We start from the raw sequence: 27,112 nt of genomic DNA, 5'->3' as shown, positions 1-27,112 counted from the left end.
GCAATGGTGAGCTTAAATGCAGCAAAACAAACAATATTCTGTGAGAAATAAGTGTACAGGTACAATGAAATGGTTAAAAATGAGCATTTCTGCTCCTCATTTTTCACTGCTGGCTGCCTCAGCTTTGAAAGTAAACAGAGGCTTGCAATTTGGCAATCATAAATTTTACATTCAAGAACTATTTTGTTTACAATACTTTTCTGTTATACACTGTAAAAACCCCACTGTATTTATATTAAAACAACAAAGAAACATTGTTTTACCATACAATTAACATGATGGCATAGTGTGACAAATGAGAGAACTGAGATATATAGCCATACTTAGATATAGCCGTACCGCATCTTATATTCAGCCCTTAAAAGTAGGTATTGCCGAAAGGAGCAAAGAAATGTGCGGCATCTGGGTTCCACAGTCCAGCACTCAGAACACAGGCTGATGGTAAAATTTCGGGACCAACAGACATCTCATCACAACATGCGCAGAAACACAAACACAAATACAGAAAATAATCACCCCAGTTCAACCTAAAATCAAAAAGTCTCAAAGACAGAGAAAAACAGAAAAACTCTGAAAATCACAGAAAATATTGAGCAACAAGGCATGCTGGGAGTTGTTTTGGCTGATATTTACGGTATTTCGCTGTTACAGAAACCTGTTTTTAGTGTTTATGGTCATTTAAAGTTATTCACCATAAAATTTACAGACATTTTTTTTTTACAGTGTATGTCCTTTTAGATATGGATACAAATGATTACAATGCTTGTTATCTAAGTAAAAGTATGAATCTCATATACCATATACACCACATTTCCCATTTTGCCTACGGGACATACAGAGCCTAAGTTTGTCGATATCTGCACTTTCAAAATTTCTTCTAAAATCAATTACAAACATGGAAAAACCCTATTTTGCTGTAGTACCACCTTCTACTCTTTGGGTTTCATGCACTTGAATCTTTCCACAAGATTTTGGAACACTGCTGTGAGGATCTAGGAGCATTTAGTAATGACAACATTATTAAAGTCAGGTACTAATGTTGAATAATTAGTTCTGGCACTCTCAATTATGACAAAAATCACTCCATTAACAAGTGGTAGGGGGTTTCATACCACTCTAACTGACGCTTGGCATTGAGCATGAAAACCTTAGGCTCGTTTGTGGCTGGTCCACAGTGGATGCCCATTAAAGTAGGTGCAGTCACTTCTTAGAAGGAGTGTCCATTTGACCAGGAGGGCCAAACATTTGCACATGATCAAAGTGAATCAAACAGCTCTTAAGCATGGTAAGAAAGAAAGAATCTGACCATATGCATCGCATCATCCGATGGTTGCCATGGATATACATCTTCATTTCCAAAACACATCAATACCTGTATACCTTGCACTCAAATATTTATGAAGTGTACATCAATGGAAGAACACCGAGCTTTTGATATATGACATTATCCAAGTCATTATGAAAGATGAAGGCCGATCAATGTCCAGCAAATGTTGGAGGAGGACAACAAACCCCAAAAAAGGCACAGAGAAAACGGGGAGATAAACAAAGTAATCTCCTGTGGAGGATCGTGTAATGAAGCAGTGACAGTGTGACAGATCTTTAGCATCTGGGGCTGCTTGGCAGTGATTGATGGGCAGTGGATGTTGTACAGACCTGATCTGACGGCTGATTTATGGCCCACCTCACAGCTGATTAGGAAATGTCATTAGAGCCTGGCAATCTGCAGGCCACAGCTGCGGCCAGTGATGACCCACTGGATGTGTCAGAACAATGACCCGCTGGATGTGCCGCCTTGACTTTGGAGCTATCGCATCACTTTTGATGAGTGCTTTATTATTTCCTTATCGTCCTCTTCAGAGGGATATTGTCTGGCATTATCTTATCTTGCGAACAGGGCTGCTGGAAACCACAGAGATAACCGAGCAAGCTCTGGCTCTCCACTGATAGGCTTTTGTGGAAGGATAGATAGTGACAAGGGGCATCTGAGAGGTTGAACACATCTGTGTTGCTGCTTCCAAATTATCCCACAAATAAGAGTGTACTTTCCTTGACAGAGAGTTTGCAACTGACTTTGTTTGGCCAAGGTACACAAAGAGGAAGGATCATGGACTCATGAACATGAGCTGGATCCATAAACACTGGATCTATACACTTGACCATCAATAGATATATGGCAAAGGACAATGACAGGGACAAAATATGCCAAGGCAGTAGCAGTGCATGCAGTCCAAGTGCACATAAAATGTATTACTGTCTCTGGGTGGGTAAGATAGCCCTCCCTCTCCTCCCATCATCCAATTGCAGGTGACTGTTAAAGAGCAGCTACAGTTCTGCTCAAAGCTAGTTGAAGTGATGCAGTGCCTGGATTCTGAAGTCTCAGAGGAAGCATTTGTTAGCTATTCGCCATTCTAGCTTGACTGGAAGAAATCTAGTTGGGTGGAACAGTTAATGACTAAATTTGGAAGAAGGAAAACAACTTAGCAATATGAAATGGAAAATAATAAAAATAATATATACGTTGTTCAAATGAGGGACCTCCGAATAGCCTTTGAATAAGGGGCTAACTTTGTAGAATCAGATGAAAAGGAATGACTTTATTATGGACTCAGATACGCTGTTGAAATATGAGGACATCTAACCATAGAAAGGTGTTCCAGGAAGGCATATCTACAATGTTCCACATTAGAATAACAGTGAAGACATCACCAATTGATGGAACAGATATGGAATTATGCAGATATAAACAACGCATATTATCCTAGATTCTTTCAGAGTTGAGCTCAGGCCCTCACTATGTCCACACAGAAAGTAAAAGTAAATCTGACACCAGTCCGAACAGATCATGCTGTTAAACTGAACCATTCAATGCATCTGGGTCACTGACCAGTGATACAAGTCTGTACATCCTGCCCAAAGCACTTTTATTTTGAAATGAATGAACAGAAAACGGACTGGTGTTTTAATGTGCAGTGCTGTATCACATAACAACCTGGTTTCTGTTTCTGAATGATTTACTGCCTGAAAAGTAGATCATAATATAAAGATTAATGAAATATTGAAATGTAAACTCAGTCAGAAAAGTCAATGTTTATCGATTGGCCTGATGTATGTAATTGTACTTCCTTCTAAGAATGAACTTCTAGGGGGTTTCCTGCAAACATGAGGTCTTCAAAGAGAAGGCAAGGAACTAAAGAGAAACTATTCCCTGGAGCTGTGACAGTGACACTACCTATTGACAGAGAAATCGTCTCTTACTTTTTACTTCTTTAAATATGCTTAATACCAATCTCCACAATTTTTAAAAACAAATAAATGATAGAAACCTGAATTAAGAAATGTAACAAATTTTTTGATTTCCCATTATATTTCAGAAAATGAAAATGCTTTGACAAGGTCATTTCTACCTCAAATTATCCATCCATCCATTATCTGTAACCGCTTATCCAATTTAGGGTCATGGGGGGGTCCAGAGCCTACCTGGAATCATCAGGCGCAAGGCAGGAATACACCCTGGAGGGGGCACCAGTCCTTCACAGGGCAACACAGACACACACACATTCACTCACACACTCACACTTTCGAGTCGCCAATCCACCTGCAACGTGTGTTTTTGGACTGTGGAAGGAAACCGGAGCACCCGGAGGAAACCCACGCGGACACGGGGAGAACACACCAACTCCTCACAGACAGTCACCCGGAGCTGGAATCGAACCCACAACCTCCAGGCCCCTGGAGCTGTGTGACTGCGACACTACCTGCTGCGCCACCGTGCCACCCCACCTCAATTTATCACAAAAATGTTTTGGCCAGATGTATATTTAGACCATCCCTGGCTATTGATGTCCATTTTACCATCCAAGCTGCATGAAGTTATGACCAACATCCAGACAGATTGATGTATTAAGCTGCTTAATTTATGATCTTGAGGTTAAATACAAAGAGAAAACCTACTAATCACCCCTTCTCTTCCAAAATAGCTGGTTTTCCACAATAGCCAAAACTTGCGTCACTTAATGACTTTGCTAACTTCATAAAATATTGATGTGTGTATGGGAAGTAGGTAAAATAAAATCCTAATAACTTCACGGAATTAGATTTGGGAACGAGGGGAAGGAGGGGGGTGAAGAAATGCATGAAAGACTTTAGCCGTGCAACTCATAAATAGTTTACCGAGCCAGTGAAGATTCATCACATTGCATAAGAGATAAATTCTATTTCCCTGCCTGGGCCCCCTCGCCCTGGACCCCTGGGTTGAATAAAAGATGAGGGGGATGGAAAATTGGAGCACGAGGCTAACTGGAGGTACTGCAGACGCCAGTGCAATCCAGATCTCCATGATAGGACGCTTTTGGCACGTTGTCACAGATTCTATCAGCCTGCCATGGATGGGGAATATATTGACAGTAATAGAAAGACCACCTGCTCTTCCTCAGCTTCAAAACTCTAGCCCCTGTTGCCACTATGTTGCCATATTCCACTGCAGCTGACCATGATGAAGCTATCATACATCTATACTATTGTACACACAGGTTAAGGCTGGGCTCAGGGAATTGAGACAGATGTGGGTTTCTGCATATGGGATTATTTGCACTAGGATACACGTCAGCTCATTTGACCAGGCCTGTGTAATATTTGCAGACAACTGTAAATGTCATAGGTCAATCCTGCTATTTAGCTTCTGCCATGAAATAATCTTTACTCCTGTAACTGCTCTAAATCCCTTTTTAAGCTTGTCTAGACATATTACCTTTATTGATAAAGCTCTGTGCAAACTGGACATGATACAGGACGGTGGGGTTTATACCCATTGGGAGCCCTGTGGTCAGAGAAATCTGAGATGATTGGTGGAATGCCATCGGGCCTTCAAAATGCACCAGCCACGTTTAAATCATCCTACACTTGACCATACATTACGCAGAGTGACCAGTGAGCAGGGTGTAATGTGTGTCCAAGACTAATGGCCAAACAGTGCACAAGGCCGACTGCTTCTGTTAATGCGTTTAGGTTGATGTATGACTCTAAAACTATATAGTGCCGCCCTGGCTTCTAGTTTCAATTTAATTGCTTTTATTCCGAGTGCTCATTTTGAGTCCCAGCCATCTCCGGTGTTTTATGTGTTTTGACATTGCAATCATTGGGATGAAAAGCCTTGCGGATGTATGAGCAACTTCCCCTCCACACTGCAGAGCCAGCCTGTTCTGACCAATCAGAAACTTCAGTGACATTGACAATGTGCCTCTAGATTTGTGGCTATTCCAAAACCTTTTAATGTGAAGTGGAAGTAATTGAAACTTTGAGTTTCTGTCACATTTGTCACTTTTTACATGTCCAGGGATTTACTGTACTTTAATTACAAATGATTCATTTTCAAGATCAAGTAAAATTAAAAAAATAACCTAAAATCTTCATCAACTATCTAAAATTTGAAAGGTTTTGGTGTTTAATGCGTCACTCTTTTAAGTTTAATACATCACACATACCTTTTTAGTTTAGTCTTAGAGGCTAGTTGCATATGCAGCTTCTTACATTCCCAGTAAGAACACATTCAGTGATGCTGATGTCAGGACATTTTCCTTTTCTTCACTAACTTTTACTTGACAGCTCCACATCTTTTCAAACCTAATAAAAGAGTGTACATTAATTTTGTTTCTATCACTTTCCGCGTTCTACCAGTTTTTTTTTTTATTTAACATTTGAGGGTTTTATATATATATATATATATATATATATATATATATATATATTAATTTTCATTTCAACTGTTACTTTGAATGGCATTTGTGGGAAGTGGTCTTGAATCTTGAAATATATTAAGAGGAATAGTTTACTTTTACTGAAAATGTAGCTAATAATAAATGAATGCTAGCAGGTGTCTGTTATCATTCTGCTAGTACCACATGCTAACTGGTCCCTAGTGACTTTCATTAGTCATTCACAATGATGGTGCTTAGTGTTTTCTTTGGGTAACTCTAATACTGAGTAATGCTCTCTTTAACATCTACTCTGAAGGTATAATTTTAGCAATGAAAATACCACTCCAGCTCATCCCTGAAGTTTTAAACCAGGTTCCACTACTTGTGAGAACACATTTCCCCCATTTCACAGTCCAAACCTTAGGGTTTCTACCCATTTAGCTGTGCACATGGTTAACTTAGGCTCATGTGCAGCTGCTCCAACACTCCTCATTCTGTTACTAAATGCTTTTCTATTGAGATTGTACACTTTCCAATGTTTTAGAAGCATATCTTTTTTGACTATGCTAGCCCTCCCTCAAGTGTTTTTTTCCTTCCCTCCTCTTGTTAGCCTCCTCTGGTTTTTCCCCTCCAGGTCCCTACACCTACTGTGACCAGATTTCCATTACGGAAGGGAGCCGGTCACTATGGTGCAGTCTCCTTCGCCTCTATCGCCCCGATCTGTTAGGGCTAATGCTTTTAGGCGTGTTAACCGAGGGACAGGCCGAGTTGCGGCAGGCGATAGCAACAATCTACACGGCCCTCCGCTGACAGGCCTCGGCCCTGTGCTGAAAAGCCAGAATTGATAGCTCGGCAGCCTGAATAACAAGTAGAAGAGGCCCTCCCGTCACCCCAGGTTTGCTAGCAGAGTCCCACCGGTTGCATGCTAATGGAGCTTGTGCTGTTTCCTCTGCGGTGCTACAGCGGAGATTGAAATGCTGGCCCACACCTCACCTGCTTCTCTTTTGTGCTTTAGGCTGAATATTGTGGAGTGAAGGTCAGAGAGTTGTGTAAGTAGCCCTAGAGGGGTTGTTAAATCTGTTGGGGGCTAGTCATAAAGCTTGGTTATGGGGCCAAATCCTGGCATGTATAAGGCCAACACATTTTAGTAGCTTTTTGCTTGTATTACTACCTTATATCCACAGATTTTCCTCTTTGCTGAAATTAGAGCATCACCTCTTTAAAAGAAAGGATATACACTAGATATTGAAACATTGCTGTAAGTATTTGATTGGATCCATCCACAAAAACATTTGTGAGGTCAGGTTGTGATGTCAATGCCAACCAATTATTTCTGGATCACCAACCACACTCTAGCACATGCCAAAGGCATTGGATGGTGCTTCATCTTCAGTTAAGTGATCTCAGACTCATGTTCAACTTTGCTATTATATATCATATGCATACTGTAATTCTGCCAGAGCTACCATGGCCCCAATTGAGATCAAGCCTGTGGACAATGCCATGCAGCTGATCCACCTCAATATAATTGTGTTTGGACTGGGGAAGAAACCAGAGCACCTGGAGGAAATCCATGCAGACACTGGGAGAACATACCAATCTCTTTGCACACTGACCAGAGATTTGAACCAGGATCTTAAAGCAGTGTGGCAGTGACACTACCTGCAGTGCTACATGGCCACCACTTTTGGAAATATCCATCCATTATCTGTAACCGCTTATCCAATTTAGGGTCGCGGGGAGTCCAGAGCCTACCTGGAATCATCGAGCGCAAGGCGGGACACTTTCGAATCGCCAATCCACCTGCAACGTGTGGTTTTTTTTTTGGACTGTGGGAGGAAACCGGAGCACCCGGAGGAAACCCACGCGGACACGGGGAGAACACACCAACTCCTCACAGACAGTCACCCGGAGCGGGAATCGAACCCACAACCTCCAGGCCCCTGGAGCTGTGTGACTGCGACACTACCTGCTGCGCCACCATGCCGCCCTCTTTTGGAAATATAGTGTATAAAATATTCCACTATGTTTTAAATTAAAAAAAAAAAAAAGGGGGAGGCAAAACTGGATTTTAAAAATGTATAAAAAAGGAACTCCTAATAGAAGGAAACCACATCTCAACTGGTGTAAATTTTGACAGTCGCTGATCCTTCAATTCCTCATCCCCCAGCTCCCCTCTCTGCCCACACCAGTGATGGTTAAAGTGTTCCTGGACAGTTGCATTTACTTTAGACAATCTGGAGCTCTCCAGAGTATGAAATAGTGATGAAATATCCAGACAGGTAGCTCTTCATTCTCACTCGCTGATGATGACAAATCTAGCATGCTTAGTGAAGTCATATGCCCCTGCCATGGATTCAGTGCCGTTCTACCGATGCTTGAACAAGAGGGGTAGGGGGCAATTATTCCTCCCAAACAGTAGTTTTCAAGCAAGAACTTGGCTTTAAAAATAACCAGTCATAGCCACAGAAGGTGACCTGTAATGGAGCAAGAGGATTATTTGTCCTTAAAAGCTCTTGGGCGGGTGCTTGGTAAGAGATACGATACTTTAAGGGCAAAGGATTGAACTGCCATTAACAGTAAATGAAGTGAACTGAACTTGATCCCTCCCATGAAATGGCTAAAACTGAGGTTTGATTAGCAACTCTTCAGTTCTGTCATTCTTAGCACAGCTGTGACAGTGAGGTAGCATTTGACGCAGCTAGTCCTGACATTGATAAATGTAGTAGCTAGTAGCTGGTATCAACGTGTAGTAGCAGATGGGGCAGCAACCACAGAGGACCACTTCAAGGCTGGTCCTCACTGAGGCTTGAAGCCTGCAGTTTATATTTTGTAAACTAGTGTAGTAATTGGCTTGAAAATAATGGAAGCATTGTAGATAATGATGCAACAGATAATGATAAATATTTAGCAACATAATATAATCATGTGATTTCAAAAATACAGATCAAGGGGTATGGCCTCCTTAATTTCAATGGAAGTCAATGTAAAATAATAATAATAATTCCAAGTTATTTGGAGTATTTCGAATCATTATGAAATTTTCACCCAAGGTGAAGGATCGCTGTTATGTTCAAATGCTGTAGCAAACTAAAAATCCACAAAAATGGAGATGCATGTTTTTCATTGGACAGTCATAGCCTCTTAATATATCATGGCTGAAGTGACAGGAGGTTCTTTGGACATGACACACTGTTGGACTTTTTATAGGTTAGTATCATTTTCTGAGACAAACATGGTTTGAACTAAGGAGAGATAACTGAAGAAGTCTAGAAGTATGAACTCCTTCTTAAATACTACAAAGACTGCAGACAGTAGCAAATTTGTGGCGAAAGGTTTGCTGTGACATTGATTTGGTGGGAAAAATAACTCATGGTAACAGTTCCAATGAATCCTGTAATCATATGGCATACATAATACATTATAATGACTACTGTACGTCTGTATAATTACTCACAGATAGAAATAGCTATATACATAATTTATAAGGTATGCGTTTGCAAATTTGTAACAGCAAGCGTTATAATGCACTATAATATCCATTCATAAGAACAATGTACATAATGTAGCAGCATGGACTCACTTGTTCATAGGGGCAGTTTTGGTTGTTAAGGGCAGAGCATTATACACCATCTGGGAGACTTGTGTGGCAGTAGATAATACTCATCATACACAAAATGATGAGTATTAAGACAAGGTCATTCTACCAGTATGTGTCATTTTTTGCCCTAATAAGGGAACAGGGCAGTATTTGGGCTTGGTGGATGATGAGTGACAGAGCCTCTCATGCATGGAATAGGAATGGGTTAAGCATTACTGAATGTATGTTTTTCCCTCATATCTAAATTGAAATGTCCCCTGAGCTACTTTACCTAGTGAAACACTTGCCAGTTGAGCAGTCTTTGAGCCTGAAGTGCTTTGAAATCTATGCCCCAATAATGAACCCTCTTTCCAAGACACTTAGATCTTTTCCTCCTGCCATGCTGATCCAAAATCAATGTCAACTGGGCCTGCTCAGCATTTTTAAACCTGCCAAAGAAAATGGTTGAATGTTAATGGCTTAATTGCATCATGCAATACACCTGTCTGGGACGTTACATTTATATTAATTAATGTTTTTGTACATAAATGTGGGTAGAAGCTTTTGACAAGCATCAATATCCTGATCATTGCAGAGGCTAAGCAGGAATCTTTCCCATAAGCACTGTGACAATCTGTCACAGAATATAAGCTTTTAGGCATGAAGTTAGTGTATTGACAGTTTTAGAAATTGTCCATGTCAGAGTTAAGATAAGAGACTTAAGCTCTTAAATATAAGTGATGGCAGCTGACTTTGAACATTAGCAGCTCAGATATTCAGTCTCAATTTAGTCCTTTTTCCACCGCTCCATGTCACTTCTGCTTTTGAAAGCCAATAGTGAAATGTGTTAAAAGAATTATCCAAACCTGCACAAAAACAAACTTAAAAAAAATAAATATAAATGTGTTTTTAATTGAAAAGAAAAAGAAAGATGTTTCTCAATTTTCTTCCTAAAATTTATCTTAAGAGTTTAATATTACAGTAAAATGCCTCACAAAGTAAATAAAATTAGAAATAAGAAAATATTTAAGCCTTTCTTAACATAATATTGGTAATATATAACATGTTCTCTATCAGTTGCATTTTATTTTCATGTATTTTCCCTGTACTTAAAAAAGAACAGGACCCTGTCGACTTGAAACTTGCTTCTCAGGATGCTGGGAAGTGTGGGTGGTATTTTTAATTGCTGATGTAACAATTAGCTGTTAGTGTTCTACTCCAATCATGTTCAATTAAACAGTACCTGACCTCAGTTTCTTGTTTGGCACATTTGAATATAGGAATTCACTTGGATAATAACATTCACAAAAGTATAAAATATAGGTTTGCATAAAATGGCAGCATGTAGCTACGTAAGCTGCAGTGAGAGCAGCCCCTGAATGGTAGGGAAAGAGAGCTTTGTTGATCACTTTTACTTACTTAAAGTGGAAAAAATACAAAGTGATGGAAGACCACAGCACTTTTGGATTCATGTACTTTTACAAGAGTGTATTTCCATTGCCAAGGTTCTGGAGTCTGTATCTGGGAGCATAACTATCCCCAGGATGCTCACTGTATGATATGATATAATAATAAGTGTATGTATTGATAAGTAGACATCTCACATACTTTGTTACTCATTGGTTTTGAGTTCAGAAAAGGCTTGCCGGGCACTGAAGCTATATATCTTTTGGGGATAGCACTCTTTATGCGAACAGACCTGCATCTGCGAATGCATAATTGATACAGAGCCTCTCAAAGCCGGCATTTGTATGCAGAGTGAGGTTATGCCTGGAGTGCAAAAGCGCAATAATTCATGTCGGAGCGATAACTGACGACGCCCAACTGGATGGATGGTGACAGTTATAATTTATGAATTGTTTCATTTTGGGTCTGTGGCACATCCTAAAGATTTAAGGTTTGCCAGGCTTGGCAAGTCAAGTCACTTGCAATTTGCGCCCCTTGGAAAGATTGCATTACTTTTCTATCAGTGTTAAATAAATCACAACACTTTCAAAACAAAAGCCCAGCCCTCCTACGCATCTACTCCAGTTGTGTAGGGAAAGACTTGCTGCAGGACTGTCCTCAAGAGGTTCTGGGAGTGTCTGAGAGCGTGTATGTCTGCTGCTTCTGACCTCCAGTTCACCCCGGGTTCAGCCCAAGTTCAATGCCTTTCCGTCCCATCATCCCCACTGATGCCTGCAGGACTATAACCCTTCCCTGTGGTGCTTTTGGGTGCAAAATTATATAACAACTCATTTACTCTGGATGCCATTACATTGGCCTTAATTAACTACTAAAGTGCAAGCTGCGTAAACATACCATGAATCATGTCCCAATGTATTTATGACCTTCATTCATTCTGAATATTGTTTAGATGTCTGCTTTCAGGCAAATTCTAGTGTTTAGCTTAGCAGTCAACTCTGTTCAAAGCTGATCTCAGGACACACAACATTGCTCAGCCTCTCCTCAGCAATTCAGAACCTTGATTTTGATTAAAACAGTGACATTTTTTTTACATTATGGTCGTTTCTCCTGCTTTATCCTGCACACTCGCTTTGTTGGAAATGCTCTGTGACCGGCCCATTACTTCTGCGCTAAATTATTTAGCCACAGATATGTGTAAGCTAGCCAAGCCCACTTGAATTGGGGACTGAAACATTGTCTATCCACAAGCTATCAGCTCCCTAAAGAATGACCTCAGTGCTAGCATGGCTAAGTTTGACAGAAATTTAGAATTACATTGTGGTTGCCTGAACTAGCAGGGGACACACACTGCTAGAAAGCTGAAACAGAGTGAAGACTTAAAGGTTAGCAAAACATATGGATGTTTGGTCTAGCTTTGGTCTTTATGATGTTTGGTCTTTATGACAGATTTTCACTTAAGAAAATCTAACAGTGAGTTGTAATAGGGACGTCATAGTTTATGACTTCATAAGAGTGCAATATGTTCACATTTGTGTAGGATCATAGTTCAAAAACTGCTAGCATAGAAAATTATTTTAATTAACATGACATCATGCTTACTTCAGCTAGCCTGTGAAGACAAACCTCCACAAAAGCTAATAAAGGTAATATGTTGACAATTATGTAGGTGCATAATTCAAACCCTGCTAGCTTTGCTAAGACAGAAGGAAAGTAAATATTAACAGTTAGAATGACCTCACTGGTACTTTAGCTAACTGACAAGAACAGGTCTCCTTATTATTGATATAGTTAATGCTGTCACAACTTGGAATAAACTATAACGGTGGTTCTCAAACTTTTTAGACTAAGTAACACCCATAGTCAAACCAAACCTCCAAGGACCACCTATGAGTGTTATCACAGACAGATGTGCACACCTGGTTCTTTCTCCATTTCAGAGTGGGTGTTATATTGCAAAATCTTGTCTGAAGTCTTGCATGGTTTAATGGTTTTTTTTTACTTTTTAAACTTAAAATTTCCAAGTCTCATGCTTGGTCTTGGCTTGTATTTCTTGTTTCAGCTTTGCCCTTTTTGTAATAAAGACCAAATTGCTGGCATCTGTCTCAAGCCTGTCTCTTCTGTCAGTAAGCAGCTGAAACTGGTCTTTCTTAACATCTATTATGCAAAAATATTGGGAGATTTTTCCCTATCTGTAAAAAAAAGTTGGGGAACTCTATAGAATTATGAACAAGGTGAAGCATTGTGTAATTTACATGTGAAAACATTAGATTTTGAATTATCAATCTAAGGGCGGCACGGTGGCGCAGCAGGTAGTGTCGCAGTCACACAGCTCCAGGGGCCTGGAGGTTGTGGGTTCGATTCCAGCTCCGGGTGACTGTCTGTGAGGAGTTGGTGTGTTATCCCCGTGTCCGCGTGGGTTTCCTCCGGGTGCTCCGGTTTCCTCCCACAGTCTAAAAACACACGTTGGTAGGTGGATTGGCGACTCGAAAGTGTCCGTAGGTGTGAGTGTGTGAGTGAATGTGTGTGTGTGTGTGTGTTGCCCTGTGAAGGACTGGCGCCCCCTCCAGGGTGTATTCCCGCCTTGCGCCCGATGATTCCAGGTAGGCTCTGGACCCCCCGTGACCCTAAAAAATTGGATAAGCGGTTACAGATAATGGATGGATGGATGGATTATCAATCTATTCTTTAATTATTAAGCAGTAAATTATTCAAACTCAGTCACACCTGTGGGCAGTTACACAGAGCTAACTACCTTTTTTTTTTTTTTTTTTGGCTGTGGGAGGAATCTGAAGCCCCAGAATGAAAATCCATGCAGACACGGTCTCATAGGTTTCTAATTAACATGGCTAAGAGATAATAGTGTATGCTGGTAATTACCCTCATCAAGGGTGTGGTCTTTATTACTTTATCTTTTGCTCTATTGTCGCATGCTAGCTGAGCATCTTAGTTTGTACTGAGCAGCTCTGAAAATGTGTTTAATCCTGATTTATATGATGTCACTAATCAAGCATGTATATAAACTAGAGTTGACAATCTGTCGCAGCCCACATTTACCGCAAGTTGCGCGTTAAACAGATTGCTCAATGCCAGCATCTTCATCATTTAACAGTGGTAATTGATTTTTCGTTCCCATCTTGGCAAAAGGAAGGCTCCCTCCTCCTGGCAGCTGTTCCAACACCATGTGGAAGAAAAATGTACTTGATGTTTTAGATGCATCTATTTATTAAGAAAAAGACAGTGGAAAACCAAGGCATATATAAAGCAGTCTATGCTTTCTCTTTACCTGTAATCATGTAATGTCAATATTTACATCTTTCATAACTCCTGACTGTTGTATTATAGGCCGATACAGTCTTCTTAGAAAGACATGAAACAAACAGGAATACTCTGAAGCAAGTTGGAGACCATGCCTAATGCCATAGGTCAGATAGAGAGTTGTATAGTCTCCTGCTATTAGTTTGTGGAGCAGTTGAAATTCCAGTGAGTTGTGATCCAAAAGTTCCAAAAAAAGATCCAAAAGCAGGTGTCTACAAACTTTTGGACATATGTATGCTCTTGATGCACTGCTTTGTCAGAGCTGACAATGACAAACCAGTGGCAGATTTTTCAGGTCTTTACAGGTAGAACTGCAGGAAGCCATTCATCTGTCACTGCCAAAAACAACAGAGGCGAGCGAAAGAGAGAGAAAATTTGTCCTTGTGTGTCACGACAGAGGTCAGATTGAGAAGTGCATGTGTGTGAACGAGAGAGAGAGAGAGAGACAGAGAGAGAGAGAGAGAGAGAAAGAGAGAGAATCTAGACTATAGATCACTGCCATTGCCTCTCACTGCAGTGCTGAGTATGTGCAGCAAGATATTAGCATGCATAAGCTGTGTTTGTGTGTGTGTGTGTGTGCTAGAGAGAGAGAGGGAACGTTCTACTTAAGAGCAATCTTTCACTGTGACAAACCATTTAAGGGGAAATAGGATGCCATTTTAATTTCCATTCAGCAGCCTACCCTTTATTCCACAGCTCACCGTGTATATCTAGCTTATCGCTAAAACAGTTTCAGGTCTTTAAGACCAATTACTTTGTTTTAATTATTTGTAAAAATGCAAATACTTCTTGTTTACAATTTAAAATAAATAAAGGATTAATTCTTATCTGGCTGCCTATTCAGGCCTGTGCTGTTATACACTAGATGTGCCAGACTTCTTATGAGTGACTTCAGCATGAATTTAAATGGGACGCTTTGAAGCAGCTGTACTTCTCTCCAGAACTGAACATTATTCTGGGGTCTTCATTAAACATCTGTTATGGTGAAAACAACATAAGGATCAAAGCCCACAGCAGTGTTCTTCCCCAGCTAAACAGCCCTATTCCTTTAAATGATAATGAGCTGCTCGCTGTTCACCCCAACCCCGAGCGCACAGCAGCAAAAAAAGGAGCAAAAGCTCTAGATACCATTTTCACTTTTAATCAAATCTCTTATTTCTCTGTTACACTGAGGTTAACCTCATCCTTGCGCTCTTACATAAACGCAGGTCCAGCGCTGTAATTGGACAGACTCAGATAAGGGAGTGGGACAATTCTAAAGTCTCTGCACTCTACGCAAGTTAAGCGCAAAATCAGCACAAAATCAGAATCAGATGTGGCATTAGGATGTGGAGCAGTTAAAGGCTAAGCACCACTTAATGAACCTCCATGAATATTTCACATTATTTCAGTTACTGACATAAGTATGAATTAAAATGAAAATAGCAGCTTAATTTACTTTAAAACTGACAATTTTATTAAATTGACGGAAAAACCCCGAGCTCTCTACTTAAATTCTTGAACGCAACCGTGACGTCACTGGTGGACAACAGCTGAAGTGCCGTGGTAAAACACTGTTATGACAGTATCCAGCTAGCTAAATAACCAACATTATTCATGACAATAGCCTAGCAATAAGCTAAAGTCAAATTTAGAGGTACTGTTATTCTTGTAAATGTGATCGAAGTCGAACTCGAATTCATCCGACACTATAAACCTCCGTAATGCAGCTACGTAGCCGAGTATAATCTGAGCCACCGAGTTTAGCAAGTCAAGCTAACGTTAACTAACACCAACTAAAACAGGCGAAGTGAGTGTCCTCACCCTGTTTACCTCCATGTTACAGAGGCTCCTGAACACCTTTCGTTGGTTTCCTTACATGCCCATATTGTTGGAAAAGCACCAGTGAAATGAGCTACAGATAACGGAGTGAGCGGATGGTCCTTTCCAAAGTGCCCGTTTAAAATTGACAAATTTAGTCCATCTTCTGGATATTTTGGGACATTTGTGCACAGATGTGGGATACCAACGGTCTTTTAAAACTTATTCCTTGAATTAGTGAGAAATAACATGTTTTCTGACTATCAATAATCACAAGTTAGGAACTCAAATTTCACTGTATTTATTTGTTTGACACTTTCATGTAGCTGGTGCTTAGCCTTTAAATGTGATGTCATTTTGGGATGAGCTGAACTGGTACCTGACCTCACTAACATTCACATAGTTGACAACCACCAAATCTTTAAAGAAATGTTCCAAACTGAAGAACCAGAGAACCTGAGAACCTTCCTAGAAGAGAAACTACCATCCTTGTTCTAATGCCTGCTTCACTATAATCTGTCATCCATTTTGTGCATCCATTTCTTAAATTGGATCAAATGCAAACAAACTTTGTAAAAGTGAAAAACAAGACATGTGATTCTGTTTGGCACTAGACATATTGGGTCAGTTGGAGCAATGACAGGTGTTCTGTTGTAAATCTTCACCCAGTGCTAGGCAGTGTTGATAGCATACACTTTGCAGTGTGTGACAGTGAAGACTGAGGAAGTTGACACCTGTCTAAAGCTCGCCTGAAGAGCCTTTAGCCTGGTGCTACCCATAATGCTGTGTGGAATATGCCTCCTTTAGGAAAAGCAGAATGAGTTTGGGGTCATGGTGTTATGTTGCATAGTCAATTTAAATCAAGCAGATATAAAAAAAAATGTTATTTTCTTAACATTGTACTTAAAGGGAATGTCTTTGATTATGGGGAAATGCAGTTTCTTATGTGCTTCTTAGACACATTAGACCAGTAGCCAGCCCACAAACAGATTTGAGAGCAGGCAAATGATGAGGGAAAAAAAAAAAACTGAATTTGATTTTTAAAAAATAATACAATCATGAACATCACATGATAATTTCAGTAAAAAAAAAAAAAAAAAAAAAAAAAAAAAAAAAGTAGGGCTATTTCATAAAGACAGGCCACTTATATAAGCCCTAAATGACCACCGACATAGACCTATGTGTATGATTTTCTTTATGCTAGATGACACAAATCAAAATAAGCAGTTCCAAATATTTATGTACTGGGCGTCATGGTATTGTCACTGCCAGGATCTTAGTGTACTGGGTTTGAGCCTCTCAGGCTACTGTCGGTGAGGAGTTTGTTGTGTTCTCCCTGTGTCCACATGGGATTCTTCTGGTTGGTCCAGTTTCTGCTCACAGTCAAAAACCTATATTTGTAGGTGGACTGACTTTGTGAAATAGTTCACAGATGTGAGTGTGGGAGTGACTGGGTGAGTGTGTGAAATTGTCCACATTTGGCCACCACTTACTTTAAGCCTCCTCCAGAGCTGTATTAGCAAGACCCTAATATAGATATGAACCTAGAAAACCCACACCGTTGGCAAATATAACTGAAGGAAACTAACAGCATGGCCCAAGGCTGTAAATATAATCCAGTTTGGTCAATTTGCTCAGGGTCAGCATCCCCAGAGACATCATTCTTCTCTACTATAACTGAATTCTCAGTGGTCTTGGCACACCACTCTTTGCACCTTTAGCCACTACCTGAATTGTCAAGTTAAAAGATTTATTGTGGAACGTATACAAGCACACAGTGAACATACATGAACTCATCGTTTGTTGAGATAGAAGAATCAGAGCACAGTACAGAAATTTCTTAGTGTTCTGAGTGTTTAGGGGTCTGATGGCCTGGGGCAGAATTTATTACAGATCCTGGCAGTGATAGACCAGAAAACGGTGGTACTTTCTGCCAGATTGTGAGGGATGGTTGGGTGGGATCTTCCACAATGCTGTTAATTTGCAGATGCAGAATTATGTACATGTATAAGTTAGACGTAAGAGGGCATGATGATCACCCCAGCTGTCCTCACTGTTGTCTGTATTGCTGCAATTCCCAAACCAGACAGTAATGCAGCTGTTCAGGATTTGATTAGGTGAGATTCTCTGCAATGTGAACAAAATCAAATAGTGTGCTTATACGCCTGTCAGTGTGTAGTGGTCAGTCTTCACTTTGTACACTTCTGAAGTCAATAACATCCCAAAAACTTCATTTGTCCACATCAAGAAACAGGTTGTTGGGTCTGCGCTTCATTTTATGCTGAATTTTCTAATTTGGTGATAAGACCTGTCATTGTAGTGTCATCAGAAACCTTAGAGACCTGGAGTAGCCACTGTGTACACACCAACATCTTGGCCATGCCATACAAATGTGTTCTTTCTGTAACTGCTCAAATATAGTATTCTGTGTCCAGTGTTTATTTCCAAATGGCCAGTGAAATAATTGCAAAATCGACACTTCATTACAACTCCCATCTTTTCTAAATGTCACAAAGAGTACAGCCTCAAAATCATGAGGAAAACAAATTATGACGTGTGTCCATATTTTATCCCAGATCCGACCACCGAAAGCCACCATCTCGAGTGCCCTCCTGAAGTAGGAAATATTAAAAACCAAGCATACTGACCTTTTATTTAATTGCCTCATTTGGATGCATGGTCTCTGAAAAACAGGTGTCCGGTTCATGTCACTCTCCACTCTAGCTCAGATTTCATGCTCCTGGAAACACAGGTTGATTAGTGGTGAGAAATCTCAGGTGCATTTCTATGGCATTATCCTGGTTGCTTGGGGTAGGCATACTTGTGGGCATGTGAATGCAAATGATTTTAGACATTCCTTGAAATGTCATGAGCTATAAAAGATCCCAAGTATTTTATGCCATGTTATGCTATCATCCATTTTTTTGTGCAGCATTCAATTTGTGTTACATTATAATCTGTTTATAGAAGGTATGCTAACAATGTTTTCATACCAGCAGTGACTTTTCATTTCTTGCCACCAAAGTGACTCGGCTTATCACCTGGGAACTTCAGCTGACCTTTGGCTGTCACTGAAGGCAAGTGTCATTTCAGAGTAGTGCACAATCCCATTGGAAATTATCACATTGCTTCACTCTATGTTTGCATAAATTAAAACTTTGCAAACAGTACTAAATAATGCATGAGGGAAAAAAAAAAAACACATTTCCAGGTTCGGATAGTGTAGGTACATCCCACAATTATGCCTCAAGTAAAAAGATCATATCCTACCCCTTTTCCTTTAAGATCCCTTTGGGGTTTTAATTAAATATGTGACCTGTTTTTGTTCTCCCCTGTATAAATATCCCTCTTCAGAAAGGCCAGTTTCAGGACTGTTCCTTTAAATTCCATTGATATTGAGCTGCTTGTAGTTCACCCCACCCCAGAGCACAGCAGTGAGGAGCGAGGAGCAGAATCTCTGGTTTTTAGCAGAGTTTTTGCTCAGTTCTCTTTCTTGTCCATTCTTCTTTTTGCTGTTTTTACTCAGTGATTTTATTTCTCCAAACTTGTTTTAGTTTTGTTTAATTTATAAATGTAGGTCCAGTGCTGTGATTGGATGAAATCAGATAAATAGGCAGGACAGTTCTAAAGTTTCTTTAAGTTTCTAAAGTTGCTCTTTTTGTAAGATGCAAAAAAAAAAAAAAAAAAAGTCAGTCTGGCTCGTTTTATCCCATGTTTTCTGACTTGGATTGTGTGGTCTTGTTTCAATGTACGTTGATGGGCTTCAGCTTCCCAAATTGATGTGTACAAGCACTGAACGACTGATTTATTCATATGTCCCTGTTAAAAGATTGAATAATACCTGAAAGTGTTAAAATATACACACATATGAAATGGTGTGTCTTTGTCACTGTCTTTGTCAGCTGAACAACATTTCACTACCCTGGCCTTGCAGTATAACGTAAGGATTAAAAAAAAAATGCATCACACAGTCTCCATGGTGAGGAGCACTACAAAGAAAATGCCATTCGGACTGAAAGTCTGTTATAAATTGCAGTACTACAAAATAAAACGTGGCTAAAATAGCTTTAGTTATGTAACAGTACCAATGCACAAGACAAGGGCAGAAAACCAAATTCCATATTGCACCAACATAGCTCCTGGTTGGATTTATTGGATGAAAATATGGCCTAAACTTGCCTCAAAGGAGGACACTTAGGGCAAAGTGTCTGTAATCATACTTTCTATTTTGGTGGATTGAACCTAGAGCACCTAAGCTGACTTTGACTGCCCTGACAATGCAATAATCCCCTTTTGCACCAGTTGGCAGAGGCCTGGGCACCAAGCTGTTGGCAGTATGCTTGCTTACCACCTGCCTGGATGTCTGGAATAAAAAAGCTGGACTCTCTGGCTACAGGCCTCATTGAGTTAATTATAATGTGTCATAGTAAATCTGTCAACAGATGCTGTCAATATATGATCTTTATTTGCTTATATGCATTCTAACCTAATAGAAATGATGCCTGCAATATGTTCCAACATTTGTAAACACCACAAATGGTTAGCAAATTCAGATATTAGTGGATAAAATGTCAATTGAATGGGATTGAGATAGTCTGCACACAAGCCAAAAGTCACCATGCGTTATACAAAGTATCTGCAACAGAGGAATAAAGCCCACACAGCATTTATTAACATTAACTAGCATTGTCCTCCAAGTGTGCTGAGCATTCCAGTAACATTAGCAGCTAGCCTTCACCCTACCAGATTTGTAACACTGTGAGATTGGGGAGTTCTATCCTGTGAATTTGGGAGACATTGAAGACAATAAAATAAAATTAAAATAAATCCGCTGCAGTCAGAATGTATTACACCTAAGTAGTCACTCTACGCTAGTATATAATATGCTAAATATGCTAACTTTTCAGGGCTGTGGTTGAGTTAGCCAAATAAATTTTTTTCTGATTGCTACAATCTTAATGTTTAAGAATATGAGCACTAGCTATGCTTGTTCATTCATTCATTCATTTTTCATTTTCTGCAAGAGCTTTACCAGTTAAGATTCTGGAGCCTACATACGAAAATAAAATGAAAGAGTGCCCATACATTGCAATGCATCACTCATTCACCCATTCACTCATGCACATATAGGGACATTTTCACACACTCAGTCACACACTCGTGGGCAGTTTCACACACGCAGCCAGTTTATAGAGAGAGAGATACCTTCGGATAGTTTTACACACGCAGCCAGTTTATAGAGAGAGAGAGAGAGATACCTTCGGATAGTTTCACACACACACTCATTCATTCCTTCATTCATACATTTTCTGTAACAAGAAACCACAGTAGGTCACCAAATCAACCAGAGAAAACCCACTCAGACACAGTGAGAACACACTTGAGGCAGGAATGTTTTATATCACATGTTAAATACAACCTCTGTATACCCCAGAATTAGTCTGGTCAATTAATTATACCAGTGTTTTTAGAGTTGTGTGGTGAGCTAATTGTTGTGTATTCCCCTGGTGTCATTCCTCTTCCACCCCACCACTGGCCTGCCTCGCTGCTTCTAATTGTTGTGTACATGCTCCAGCACTCCAGATTTAGTGCAGCACTGCCCTTAATTTAATTGGAAACCACGGAAGGGAAGGAAGAGAAAAGGAGGAAAAAAAACACGGAAAATGAAAAACAGAAGCGATCTTTCTTCAAGGGGCAATAAAAAGGCTTTGAATAATGCATGGTGCTGATGGGTAGCTTTGCAAGTAAATGTGTTGAGCAGGATGAAGGTGCACTTTGCTGTCAGTGTTCAGAAGCTGAAAGAAGCTGTTTGGCATGATTCAGTGTTACTAATGTCATTGGATACCAGACCGGCTAGGAATTATAAGACCTTAGAGGCTGCTAATACAGTGTAGCAAACTATGTTTTCGCACAAAATGATCAGAACGCGAGCACTAACAAACCATATGTCCAAACATTTCTAGACCAATTTTATAATTAGTGAATCCATCCCCTTTAAAGTCCACCCACTGTGAACTATGACAAAATGTAGAATCTCCACAGAAAACTGTGAAAGTGAATGAGACATTCTGAATAAGATCACAGCCAACAGGTTCACTGCTAACTATCAGCAACAGTGGAAGAAATTGTGGAGAAATGCAGCTCTAAGCTCCACATCTTTTAAGGTGGAACAGTATGTTTGAGGGAAAATAACAACTATTGTTCATATGTGGCTAACATTTAAGTTGTTTGCACGTTTTGATTCACTGTTTGAATTACTACAGAAACTCATTTGTAACTTGAGTTGTTTAGTTTTGTAGCTCTTTCGGTAATCCAGTTAGCTGTTTCCACCGTAAGTGATCCGAACAGCAAAAATGAGTCAATATTACTAACATATGGAGCAGGAATAGAGCAATATCCTCATCTCACTTCATGCTTTTCAACATTTGGAGTTCTGTCTGTTTTCTAAAACAACCCCAGATGACTCTGCCAGTAGCAGGCAGAGGGAGAGCAAGAGAGAGAGACCAACACACACACACACACACACATATATACATACATACATACATATATATATGTGTGTGTGTTTGTGTGTATTTAAAAAATATGTTTGCTTGTTTGTTGCCATATTCACATGTTAATTAAGGTTCAACTGTTATACATTATCATTTCTTTTAATGTTTAACATGTTCCTTGACTCCCACTGTTCTTTAGATTGTTCCTTTATCAACATAATTATTATTTGTATTGTTTATTTATTATTATTTATTAATTATTATTATTTTTATTATTATTATTACTAACTTTTAAATAATCAATATTGTTGTATTAAAGCTTTGGCAATACTGTATGAAAAGAGAGAGAGAGACAGACAGAGGTACATAGATACATTTTGGACTGAGCCAGTTTGCAGTTTCATTCATTTACAAACACTGGGGTTTTACAAACACATTGGACTGGTTTCGAGCACACAAACAGACATGAGAGCTAGTGAATGGTGAGGAAACATCTTGAACTATGCCTTTAATGTACGCCTTTAATTACAAAAAAAAAAATATCTCATTGTGCACCTCTTCTACTAGACGTCCACACCATGCTGGAAGGTTTACAAGTCTTCAGACAGCACTGCTAAAAACATTCTGAAAAATGACCAATTCTTGAGAGGAATACTCTGATACTCCTAAGCTAAGGTTGTTTACCAGACGCACTGTATTTAGCAGCCTCAATAAATCTTAATACCATGTTTCATTAGTTCATTTGACAGCCAATTACACACAATCACCATCACTTTTATTCATCATTAAATTACATGCCATGTACAAGATTGTCTTGTTAGATATCTTGTCTTCTCGCCACTAAACACACCAATTTGTTTTGGATGCAAGGCTCAATATGGACTGAAATGCAGGCTTGGATCCCACAATTGTTCACATAAACATTTGGCCATAACTTTGTGAACATCTACTCATCAAACTCAGGAGAGAGTTTGGCATAGCTTCTAATTATTTTTACAACAGACGTTGGAACATTTCTTGAAGAATTTGATTGCCTTCAGCTACAAAAAAAAATGTCATTTTGGTGTCCAAAAATGTTTCATATAGTGCGGGTAATAAATAAAATTCAGATTCTTAAGTCTGATCCCTATTAAACAGAAACACCAAACGTATTCAGGTTGTTTTGAGCTTCACCAGAATAATACGTTTGATTCCCTTGTTTGTTTGTTTTTTTTTATTTATTTATTTTTTTTATTTTAAATGGCTGCTTATATCCATGCACCTGTCAGAGTGAGTCTCTCATCATGGCTTTCCATTCAGTGATGTTCCCCAGGCAGTTGAAAGGACAGACAGGTGGCCAACTCAATCCCTCCCATCACTCTCACCATCTGCCTCCCTAACCCCCACAAAGTCTACACCCACACCTCATCATAGCCCTCATTATTTTTAAACTTCTTCTCCATCCTAACCACCCACACCACACGCTCAACAGAACACTTCAATTCTGTATTTCAGTGTAGCATTACATGTGGATTTCCATAGAAATTAACTTGCTAGAACTTTCTATCATGATTTTTGCCTCTTGGATGAGGTTCCAAAATCTCAAATTTTTCTCAGCCTCATCTAGACCACTGCTGGGCTGTGACTACAGCTAGGCCTTCATTTCAGGCCAGAAAAAGAAAGTAAAACAATCTAGTTGCTTATTGTTTGGGATTTCTATATTATGTACATATTTTGACTGGTTTTCCAGGACTAGCATTGAGCACACCTGCACTATTCGTTCATTTATTCATTCAGTTTCTGTAACTGTTTCATCCTGTTCAGGGTTGCGGTGTGTCTGGAACCTCCTTGGAATCATTGGATGCAAAGCAGGAACACACCCAATCCATCACTGGCACCTGCCCTTGAATAAGAATATTACACTGCAACAGAATATTTTGGAATGTTTTTGTTTCTTTTAGAAATGAACTTGCTAAACCTTTCCATCTTGTTTTCTTGCCTCTCAGATTAGATTCCTGTGTCCCAATCTTTCAGTCTCATGAAGATTTCAAAGCTAACCCTAAGTTTCAGGGAAGAAAAACACAGAAAAACAATTCCAATGCAAATTTTGCTAGCGCCACTATGGGATTTCTAATAATAAATGTGTACTTTACTGTACATAGTACGAGTAATACCCTCTGGAGGTGCAATGGGCAAACAGGGTACTAATTTGTCCATCAGAACTTACACTTAAACAGGTACACCTGCAGTAGTGTAAATATACTTCACTTACTAGCAAACATAACAGTTTATACATAACCTTTACCCATTCCTTCATTATTGCTCATAAATCATTAAAGTTACATGCATATGTTTTATGGCATCTGTAATTAATATGACAGTCTAAATATTGGCAGTGACCAAAGAAATACATGTAACTCCATTTTGTTGATATTAAGTTAATGAATCATTTGAACACAGTAGATTTCTTTCACAATGTGTGATGATTTCATGATGAATGTACCAATAGCAATGATTCAAAATTACTTGGAATTATACCTTTTTACATTGACTTCCACTTAATGCATTTTCAGATAAAGAATGGTTAGAGAACTTTAAAATGTGTGTTGGAGATGGCTATATAATGTGTCTATTTATGTTTGCACCGCATGCTTATGCAGACCCAGAAATTCAAAAGTAATCCGATTTCTCAATGCATGTATACACATACTCTGATTTATGAGCTAATCCAGCTCTCTTAAACTGATTTCATAACCAGATTTCTAGACCTTACTCCAATCTCAGAAATCAGAATATGCTGTTACATGACCACTTGAACAATCAGATACAGAAATCTCATTAGAACAGATTAAGTGCATGTAAATGCAATCACTTCCTTGTTGGGAGGAACCCATAGGTGGACCACAAAGACACCCATACAGAAACAGGGAGATCACACCAAACTACTTATAAACATTAAACAAAGGTGAGGCTTGAACCTAGAACCCTAGGACCTGGGGCTAGTGTGGCAGTGGCACTACCTAACATATATTTAAAATTAACATATATTAATTGAATGCCTTAGGAAATGTTATAAATGCATTTGTCAGAACCTCTTTCCTCCCTATTATTAGCCTGTATTCCAGTGACTCCACCAAATAACACCAGCTTTCTACAGTGAGAAAGATGGCGAAGTGTTTTCCACCCACAAAAGTTTAATGACTCTTCAAGGCAGTAATTAAAGCAAGTAAACAGAGACTTGTCGATGCTTCGTTTGCTGTGTGATCTGCTGCTTAAGAGGAGACTTGCAGCAGGTTGCCTTTGAAAGGAACTTGAGAAAATAACTCGTCTGTGAAAGGAAGGTTAGGCAGTGGTGTTTATTTGCTACCCACAATAAGCCAGACAGAAGGCGTGTGTTAGCCCAGATTGGCGCTTTAAAGAGCTGCAGTGTGATATTTACAGAGGCTATTGGAAATTAGCAGTTGATTAACACACCAGTGATCCAAGGGAGACAGCGTGTGCCGGAGCTTTCAGTCATTGTGCAAATTAATTAATGTGAGTGCGGTAATTGGCGCGATCATGACGGGCAGAATGGGATGCATCTATCCCATAAACTCTAGAGGAATTCAAATGCCTTTGTTTTACTCCTTTAATGAGGATCAATGAAAACAAACAGTGAGGAATCCTGACTACTCTGGGTCCTTCTCATCCAACATTTCTTCTAAAATGATGGGGGTTCATAAGGATGTTGCCCCTCCTCCCTTTGCACAATAACAGCCTCTACAGTTCTGGGAAGGCTTTATAATAGATGTTGAAACTTATGTGAACATTTAATATCAATCAGTCTTGAGAACATTAGTGAGTTCCTAATGAAGTGAAACAGTTCTTAATAAAAGGTAGGGGTTCCTGATAAATTAGCCAGTGAGTGGAAGCCCAAGGCAGTGGTGGACAGTGTGTGAGAGTCCAAAACAGAACTTCTTAAGGCAGAAGAAGGAGATTCCAAGAAGGAGATAGTGAGTGGATGTTCAATGAAGAAATTTCTAACAAAGAGGACAGTGTGAGGTGGTCCAATGTAGGACTTCCTAACAAAGTGGCCAGTTCCTAGATGTCCTAGGAAGGAGTTCCAAACAAGTTGGTTTAATACAAAAGTTACTAACAAAGTGACAAGTGAGTGGATGTCCTAGGTATAAGTTTTTAATAAATAAATAAAGTGGTCAGTCAGTGGGGGTCCAAAGTAAAATAAAAAAAAATCCTTAAAAAGTGTCCAGTAAGTGGAAATCCAAGGCAGACTTTCCTTATTAAGTTTCCAGTGAGTGGACATCTAAGACAGGAGTTCTTAATTAAGTGACCAGTGAATATGTCCAGTGCAGGAGTTCCTATCCAGGAGGGCAGTAACATTGTTCAATGCAGATGTTCCTAATACACAGTGACAAGTGACCAGATGTCCAGGGAAGGAGATCCTAAAAGAGTGGCCAGCAAGATGTGTCCAATGTCCAATGAGGAAATGCCTAACAAAGAGGCCATTGAGTGGAAGTCCATGACAGACATTCCTTATTAAGATTCATTTACGTCTAAGACAGGGGTTTGCAATAAAGTGGTCAGTGCATAGAACTCCACGTCAGGGAATTCTAGTAAAATGACTAGTGGGTGGAAGTCCAAAGAAAGTTCCCAAAAATGTGGCCAGTAGATGGAACTCCAAGGCAAGGATTCTTTATTATGTTTCCAGTGAAGTCTAAGACAGGCATTCCTAATGAAGTGGCCAGTAAGTGGAAATCCAAGCAAGAGGTTACTAATAAAGTGGCAAGTGTGTGGAAATCCAGGGTAGGATTTCATCATATAGTTTGAGAGAATGCGGATCGGAA

General features: G+C 39.6%; 1 long non-coding RNA gene across 3 annotated transcripts in view; it reads right to left on the bottom strand.

Moving 5' to 3' along the window:
* The window catches only part of LOC136707050 (uncharacterized), a 112,862-nt gene that overhangs the window by 55,079 nt on the left and 30,671 nt on the right, over positions 1-27,112 (bottom strand). The window contains exons 3-4 of one of the 3 annotated variants that reach the window (XR_010804194.1): positions 18,447-18,538; positions 9,524-9,725 (exon numbers count right to left, since the gene is read on the bottom strand). This is a non-coding gene — a long non-coding RNA (uncharacterized lncRNA). Of the gene's footprint in view, positions 1-9,523; positions 9,726-17,666; positions 17,926-18,446; positions 18,539-27,112 lie in introns of those variants that run through there. The other 2 variants (XR_010804192.1, XR_010804193.1) reach the window with 2 other exon arrangements.

This window comes from Hoplias malabaricus, chromosome 9 (assembly GCF_029633855.1).
Source record: "Hoplias malabaricus isolate fHopMal1 chromosome 9, fHopMal1.hap1, whole genome shotgun sequence".
Classification (NCBI taxonomy): domain Eukaryota; kingdom Metazoa; phylum Chordata; class Actinopteri; order Characiformes; family Erythrinidae; genus Hoplias; species Hoplias malabaricus.
Note: the sequence above shows the minus strand (reverse complement) of the source record. Positions and strands in the feature narration are given on the sequence as shown.